At 48.9% G+C, this 8,653-nt stretch overlaps 1 protein-coding gene across 30 annotated transcripts in view; it reads left to right on the top strand.

Annotated features, from left to right (window-relative positions):
• The first annotated feature begins 6,471 nt into the window (after positions 1 to 6,471).
• MICAL2 (microtubule associated monooxygenase, calponin and LIM domain containing 2) overlaps positions 6,472 to 8,653 on the top strand; it is a 237,285-nt gene continuing 235,103 nt past the window's right edge. For 27 of the 30 annotated variants that reach the window (XR_014069144.1, XR_014069145.1, XR_014069143.1 and 24 more), the window contains exon 1: positions 6,472 to 6,617. The gene's annotated coding sequence lies outside the window, so the exon portion shown is untranslated. Of the gene's footprint in view, positions 6,626 to 8,653 lie in introns of all 30 variants that reach the window. The other 3 variants (XM_081543152.1, XM_081543149.1, XM_081543155.1) reach the window with 1 other exon arrangement.

Below are 8,653 nucleotides of genomic sequence, written 5' to 3'. Positions count from 1 at the left end.
CCTCTACCTTCTCCCCAGGCTGTTTGGAGCTGGGGTCAGACGACTTTCGTGATCCTGTGTCTCCTCCCCTCTCTTCCGCATACCCGCTCTGTTTGCTGTGGTTCTTACAACACCTCCTGCCTGTGGCCTCATCTCTCCAGTGCTGACCTTCCCATCCTTGCAGCCAAATGCACACATTCCCCAAAGTGCTGTGGTAGCTCTGAGGGCATTATTGATTTTGACAGGTGCCATCTCTTCTCCAAACTGTCTCTGGAAAATGCACTGAATATGTGGTAGGCCTGATGAGTTCCTAGTGACCTTGAAAACTTTTATATGAATTATCTGTGAGAAACAGTGCATTCTGCAGCCATCAGGATGATAAGGAACTGGAACAAAGCCCTAGTGATCCTGCTTCTTGCACAGTCCTGAGTCTGTTTGAGAGAGGTAAAAATATTTCCACTTCCTGGCTTAGAAAACCCTTCCCCAAAGATACCTCCCAAGGAGGATATGTGTCAGTCAGCCTTTTCTAATCATCTAACAAGGTCATCGACTCTATGTAGATATCAGCCTTCCTCCTCTTTCTAAGTATTCTTGCCTGGAGAATCCCATGGACAGAGGAGCCTGGCAGGCAACAGTCTATTGATTGCAAGAGTCAGACACACCTGAGCGACTAAGCACAAACCTCTTTCTAAAAGACTGAAGTCCTTTGATAGTGGTTTGGGGAGGAAGTGGGTGAGACCACACTCACTGTCCAGTTTTATCCCTTCCTGGAACATCTGTATGTGAGGAAGGGGTCTGAGGGAACAGACCCTTTCTCATTTGGAGGAGGAGGCTCAGGTGGTGATTTTTTTCCCCCTAACATTCAAATGCTGTGAGACACTTTCAGGCTTCTCTGCAGGAAATCTCTGCATTGGGAATCCACTTAGTTCAACTCTGACCTTTCTTCAAGCCAACTGCTTGGCTGAAAATAAGAAGCCAGGCCTGATACCCGCTCTTCCTGCCTCCTGCCCCAGCCCCTCACTGGGGCCCCATCAGGTGTGAGGATGGAGATCACCAGCTGGAGTTCTTTCAGGGGGAGGCATGTGCAGTGGTGCTGAGACTCACTGCTTTCAGTCTGAGATGCAGATATTTTTAGGAATGAATCTGGGCCTTCCTTTTCTCCCTCTCTCTGATGCTAATGTGGCCATCTGCATCTCCCAGACAACCTTCACAAGCACACATTTGCCACCCCAGAAGAGTGGGCTGGGGAGAGATTGTTATTAAATATAGAATACTAAGCCAGGGTGCCAGGAGGTTGAGTTTGCCTGGCATGCTCAGAGTGAAGTAGGGGCGTTAGAGACCTGGAACCCACTTTTGTACTCTGTGACTCTCATGGTACCTTCCCTTCCCGATTAATGTATAATTTTCTTGAATCTGTTCAGTGAGGGGCTTATATAATATTTCCTTCAAGTTCACTCTAACATTGTAAGATCTTTTCTTTGAAGATCTCAGTTGTATAAACTCTCAGACACAGTCAGAGTCCAGGCTATCACTTTGTCCAGAGAAAGGACAATTGTGATCTTCTGTCTCCATTCCTCTCCACCTCCTAGGGAGATGGCCAGCAAGGTGGCTTGGATGTAGCAAGAGGCTCTGACCACTGATTCAAGAAGTCTCAATGCTTATCTCCCTGTAATCAGCCTTCATCAGCTCCCAGCTTGCCCTACATCCAAGGAAAAGCTCACTCTTCCGCCCTCAGACTCACCTAACAGGGGCCTTTCTTATCTGAGGACCCCAAGTCAAAAAGTTTGGGAATAGGGTTGGGAGAGGAGGCAGAGGTCCTAGGAACACATTGATAAGTTTTAGCTTTTGAGCTAATAGAATTTCTATGCTGAACAGTACTATCTCACTGTGGTGGGCCCACAGTTTCCTGAAATAGGGTTGAATTTGTTTATTTGGAGAACACATGCCACAGATAAGGTTTTTTATGGGAATCATAAAAAATAAAAGTGATAAAGAACACAGCTCCCCTAGCACTGTGTACTTCTGATTATTTATCAGCTGAATAAGTTACATGAACGCAAGAACCATATACAGCTCACAGTAGCATCAATGAAATGAATGAATGACTCTGTCTCCATCTCCATCCCTAGCATGGGTGTCTCAAGCCCAGATCAGAAGCAAGAAGCTTGTGTCTAGTGAGGATCTGGGCTGGGGGGCAGAGGTAATGCTGTTTCCTCCATCAGTCACTCTGTAAATAAGGCAGGGCCATGTTGATCTCATCTCCTGTCCCTGACAGTGCCCAGGCCTGAGCTCACCAGAATGTTTGGATGGACTGGGGGCTGGTTAGGCCCCAGAGAAGTTCCTTCAGGGATAGACCTGGCCTGTCCAGTGCTCTAGAAGTATGGGCAGGACTGCAGAGACCCCAGTGCACAGTGATTAGGCATGCAGTTTCTGGAATCCAGAATCAAATCTAGGCTCTGAAACTTATTAACCATGTGACCTTGATAAGCTACTTTACTTTGAGTTTTCACATCTGCAAAAGCGGATGATAATAAAAATGCACAACGTGCAGAGCCACTGTTAGAGTTAAATGAGATTATGTGTGTAGAAGACGCCTCATCAACTGGCATCACAGGCAGAGTTGCATCAGAGTGGAGAGCTGGCCTTCTGAGAATCAATGCTGACTGAGTCTTGCAAACTGAGCAAGGACAGCTTTTGCTGAAAGTTCATCTGCAGGAAGTGGATTGAGCTCTGAAGATGCTAAGCGAACAACCAAGTAGGACAATCCCTGGGAAAATCCTAAAGACCTCAGATAGGATCACATGGTAAGGAGCATGGGAAAAAATAAACCCCAGGTTTGATAGGGACAAACCGCTCTGTTCAAACTAGCCTGGCAAGGGAACATAGTCTCTTCAGAGGGTGGTCTGATGCTGTGGAAATTCCAGCAGCCTGGAGACATGATACTGTTTTTTCACTGCTTAAGCCTGCCTGTTCTCCTACCCCTGGGTCAGCTCTGTTCCAAGAACATTTATACTGGGCCAAGCCCATGATAGACGCCTAGGCCCCAGAGGTAAGACATACCTCCTGCAGGTGGGATGCCTGTTTCATGATCACTGCTACCAGGGCAGTCTGCCCAAGGTGTTTGCAGTATTTGTAGTTCACAAAGCAGCTTCACACCCCTCTTACTGTTCACACTGTCTTTTCTGTGAATGGTGCTCTCTGGAGCTGGGGGCAAACAGGGAGGGTGGGCAGAGCAGAGATAAAGGTAGCCATTTGACAGATAAGAGAAGAAGGTGCTTGAGTGATTTGACTAAAGTAACAGGTGAAAATTGCATAGGAACCTGGAGTGTTAGGTCCATGAATCAAGGTAAATTGGAAGTGGTCAAACAGGAGATGGCAAGAGTGAACATCGACATGTTAGGAATCAGTGAATTAAAATGGACTGGAATGGGTGAATTTAACTCAGATGATCATTATATCTACTACTGTGGGCAGGAATCCCTTAGAAGAAATGGAGTAGCCCTCACAGTCAACAAAAGAGTCTGAAATACAGTACTTGGATGCAATCTCAAAAATGACAGAATGATCTCTGTTCATTTTCAAGGCAAATCATTCAATATCATAGTAATCCAAGTCAATGCCCCAACCAATAATGCCGAAGAAGCTGAAGTTGAATGGTTCTGTGAAGACCTACAAGATCTTCTAGAACTAACACCCCCCAAAATACGTCCTTTTCATTATAGGGGACTGGAATGCAAAAGTAGTTGTCTGAGGAGGCCTTACAAATAGCTGAGAAAAGAAGAGAAGCTAAAGGCAAAGGATAAAAGGAAAAATATACCCATTTGAATGCAGAGTTCCAAAGAATAGCATGGAGAGATAAGAAAGCCTCCTTCAGTAATCAGTGCAAAGGAAATAGAGGAAAACAATAGAATGGGAAAGACTAGAGATCTCTTCAAGGAAATTAGAGATAGCAAGGGAACATTTCATGCAAAGATGAGCACAATAAAGGACAGAAACAGTATGGACCTAACAGAAGCAGAAGATATTAAGAAGAGGTGGCAAGAATACACAGAACTATACAAAAAAGATCTTCATGACCCAGATAACCATGATGGTGTGATCACTGGGCTAGAGCCAGACATCCTGGAATGTGAAGTCAAGTGGGCCTTAGGAAGCATCACTATGAACAAAGCTAGGGGAGGCGATGCTATTCCAGTTGAGCTATTTCAAATCCTAAAAGATGATGCTGTGAAAATGGTGCACTCAATATGCCAGCAAATTTGGAAAACTCAGCAGTGGCCACAGGACTGGAAAAGGCCAGTTTTCATTCCAATCCCAAAGAAAGGCGATGCCAAAGAATGTTCAAACTACCGCATGATTACACTCATTTTACATGCTAGCAAAGTAATACTCAAAATTCTCCAAGCCAAGCTTCAACAATACGTGAACCATGAACTTCCAGATGTTCAAGCTGGATTTAGAAAAGGCAGAGGAACCAGAGATCAAATTGCCAACATCTGTTGGATCATCGAAAAAGCAAGAGAGTTCCAGAAAAACATCTACTTCTGCTTTATTGACTATGCCAAAGCCTTTGACTGTGTGGATCACAAAAAACTGTAGAAAATTCTTCAAGAGATGGGAATACCAGACCACTTGACCTGCCTCTTGAGAAATCTGTATGCAGGTCAAGAAGCAACAGTTAGAACTGGACATGGAACAACAGACTGGTTCCAAATCAGGAAAGGAGTACATCAAGGCTGTATATTATCACCCTGCTTATTTATATTGTCACCCTGTTTATTCAACTTATATGCAGAGTACATCATGCATAATGCCGGGCTTGATGAAGCTCAAGCTGGAATCAAGATTGTTGGGAGAAATATCAATAAGCTCAGATATGCAATATCAATAACCTAGATATGCAGATGACACCACCCTTATGGCAGAAAGTGAAGAAAAACTAAAGAGCCTCTTGAAGAAAGTGAAAGAGGAGAGTGAAAAAGTTGGTATAAAACTCAGCATTCAGAAAACTAAGATCATGGCATCCGGTCCCATCACTTCATGGCAAATAGATGAGGAAACAATGGAAACAGTGACAGACTTTATTTTTGGGGGCTCCAAAATCACTGCAGATAGTGACTGAAGCCATGAAATTAAAAGACGCTTGCTCCCTGGAAGAAAAGCTATGACCAACCTAGATAGCATATTAAAAGGCAGAGACATTACTTTGCCAACAAAGGTCTGTCTAGTCAAAGCTATGGTTTTTCTCATAGTCAAGTATGGATGTGAGCTGCTGCTGCTGCTGCTAAGTCGCTTCAGTCATGTCCAACTCTGTGAGACCCCATAGATGGCAGCCCACCAGTCTCCCCCATCCCTGGGATTCTCCAGGCAAGAATACCAGAGTGGGTTGCCATTTCCTTCTCCAATACATGAAAGTGAAAAGTGAAAGTGAAGTCGCTTAGTTGTGTCCAACTCTTAGTGACCCCATGGACTGCAGCCTCCCAGGATGTGAGAGTTGGACTATAAAGAAAGGTGAGGGCCAAAGAATTGATGCTTTTGAACTGTGGTGTTGGAGAAGACTCTTGAGAGTCCCTTGGACTGCAAGGAGATCCAACTAGTCCATTCTAAAGGAAATCAGTCCTGAATTTTCACTGGAAGGACTGATGCTGAAGCTGAAACTCCAATACTTTGACCACCTGATGCGAAGAACTGACTAATTGGAAAAGACACTGATGCTGGGAAAGATTGAAGGCAGGAGAAGGGGATGACAGAGGATCAGGTGGTTAGATAGCATCACCGACTCAATGGACATGAGTTTGAGTAAATTCTGGGAGTTGGTGTTGGACAGGGAGGCCTGGCGTGCTGCAGTCCATGGAGTCGCAAAGAGCTGGACACGACTGAGTGACTGAACTGAACTGAACTGGACAGGTGATCTGCACCACATCCTCTCTGTGCACCAGTTTTATTCTAAGGCCAGTCCAGGTGAGGGGAAGGGCCTATTGCTAGCAGGGGTTTGCTGAAGCCCAGAGTGGTCAAAAAGCAAAGCAAGAAGGAAGGGCCACGGCCGGTACTAGAAGTGGTATGCTGCTCCCCAACGTCCAAAAGGGGACACCGAGGGTTGCTTTCCAGCTTCTTAGGCCAAAGAGCGTGAAGCCCAGCCCTTGCCTCTCTCTTGACATTTGGATACCCGCACCGGGGTTTTCATCTAGCAGCACCACCACGCCTTGTCCCCATCGGCCCTCTACTGGTCTCAGAATTGCACTGATCTCGGTGGGAGCGCCGGGCTGCTCCCTACTCAAGGGCCGGGCTACAGCCCACGTGCGCCCGCGGCTGCCGCGGTGACAGCTGGCCCCCCAGGGGCGGGGCGGGTGGAGAGCGGGGGTGGGGGTGGGCTCCGCGACGCGCTACCATTGGCTACGGGCCTCGACCTGGGGGCGGGGCTGCGCCGCCGGTGGCCCTGTCATTGGTCTCGTTGCAGATGGGGGCGTCTCCCGGTCCTGTCCGCCGCAAGGCGCAGAACCGCAGGCGCTCGCCCGGCTAAGCCTGCGCCTAGCTTGCTCACAGTTCGGCAGGCGGCCTCCGGGTCCTGACCACTGCGCCCGCGGCCCTGGGCGAGCATAGAGGCTGGACTCGAGGTTCGGCGGCCGGCGCCGCTCTCGGTAAGAAGGTAGGGGGAACAGGAGGGAAGGGGAGAGCGGGGTTCCAGGAAGAGCGGGCGGGGACCTTGGTAGCCGAGCCTGGACTCTGCGCCCTGGCTGGTGCCGGGGAGGGTCAGGTGCGGCGGCAGCATCTCCCGCCTCAGACCTTCCCCGCGGGGCGCCCAGCGAGCAAGTGGCGCTGCCCAGGGAGGCCGGCGTAACCCAATCGCTCTCTGAATCTATTAGAACGCTGTACCTCGGACTACCTCTTACTCCGCCCCACAACACCCAAATTCTTCAATTCTAAGCCTAGAAAATACCCAAACGTCGACACGGAGTGGGAGCGACGCGCCAGCAGTACCGCCTGCCACCGGGGCAGAAGATCATCCCCAAACTTATCTTCCCACGATTTGGGCTCCTAGCCGGTCACGTTCTTTCCCGGCGTTTCGCTGGGCGCACCCCACACCCCAGCCGGGTTCCCCTCCCTCCTTAACAACAGGAAGTTAAGTTGGGCCAAATGTCGGTGGCCTGGTCGCCTGCGGGCTGGGACTGAGTCTGGGACGGTGGCTCGAGGGGCCGTGGAGCTGTCTTTTTCTGAACCTCGCTCCCCCAGCAGCACGCACTCACCCCAGGCGCCGGAGCACCCCCGCCGGGCTTGCCCTGGCGGACTGGCCCCGGGTAAAAGTGCCCGCTGACTTGACTTTCAGGCCGGGGCAGGTGGGGTTAACTTTATCCTGCGCTTGACTTCCAAGTTGGGACAGGTGGGGTTAACTTTATCCTAGGCCAGCCTTTCGGCAGAACTGGGAACGGCCTTTTCTGGATGAAGAGGAGGCGTGTTGAAACCAGAGTAAACGTGCATCTCCTTCCACATTGTTTATTCTAAAGCCAAAGAGCTTTTATTTGGAGGCACATCGGGCCCTTCTGGGATCTTAAGCAGTGTGGGGACCTCTTTCTGTCACTACAGTCTTCGGTGGTGTCCCTGAAGGATGAAGTCCCAACCAGTTGCCTTCTGGGCGGCCTGGTGGGAAAAGTCAGCATCTGGTTGGCCCTAAGATGTTTGCTTGCCTGGGTGCTCTGGTCCCCTGGGTCTCCAGGCCAGCTCTGTTCCTGTCCCTTTCCCAGGGGAAGGGGACCCAAGGGGGGCTCAGGTCTCCAGGGCAGCCCCACATGATGCTGTGGAAGCTCTTATTGCAGTAAGAACTGGCCTTCAGGTAGAGAGAAGATGGTTTTATTAAGTGCCTACTGAGGAACGGGTCTTGCCTTGTGGCACTTTTGCGGCCAATTTCACGGTAATTAAAAAACTCTGAGAGGTTTGCCCTCCTCATTTTAGAGATGGGGAAACAGACTCAGGTAGGGTAAGTGCCCAAGGTCACATAGAAAGTGGCATAGCCAGGATTTGAAACAGACTGCCAGAGCTCAGGTCCAGGGCTCTGCCTGCTGTGAGGAGCTCTTCATGGCTGTGAAGAGTGGGTGTGCTCTGTTGTAGGCTCCTGGCCTCTGAAAAGATTCTGTCCAAAGATCCTGAGGGTGCTTCTTCTTATTTATTTATTTTGATGTGGACCATTTTTTAAAGTCATTATTGAATTTGTTACAATATTGCTTTTGTTTGTTTTAGTTTTTTGGGCCACAAGACATGTGAGATCTTAGCTCCCCGACCAGGGATCAGACCCGCACGCCCTGCCTTGGAAGGCGAAGTCTTAACCACTGGACTGCCAGGGAAGTCCCCTGGGTGCTTTTTTTTTTTTTAAGCAGAGCACTTGAACTGACCCAGGTTAGCCAAGTTGTTCAACCTGCAGACGCCTTGCCCACCCTGTCCTTCAAGGGTGATGGCAGGTGTTGGTCATGCTGTGAGGGGGAGGGGTTGATTGTTGGAGTCTGGGTGGTATTTGAGGGGGAAGGCTGCCTCTGCCGTTGACTTGAACCTACCTCTGAGAGCTGGCTTCTGCAATGATTTAGAAGGACTACTATTTGCAATAATTTCTACTTTAGGACCGATTCTAGTTTTATTTTGTTTTTTTTAGGAGGGAGGGCAGATATTGAGGTACACTAGCTGTGAT

This window comes from Giraffa tippelskirchi, chromosome 11 (genome assembly GCF_054371585.1).
Source record: "Giraffa tippelskirchi isolate mGirTip1 chromosome 11, T2T-mGirTip1v1.2.pri, whole genome shotgun sequence".
Lineage (NCBI taxonomy): Eukaryota > Metazoa > Chordata > Mammalia > Artiodactyla > Giraffidae > Giraffa > Giraffa tippelskirchi.
This window is presented reverse-complemented; position numbering and strand designations above follow the sequence as displayed.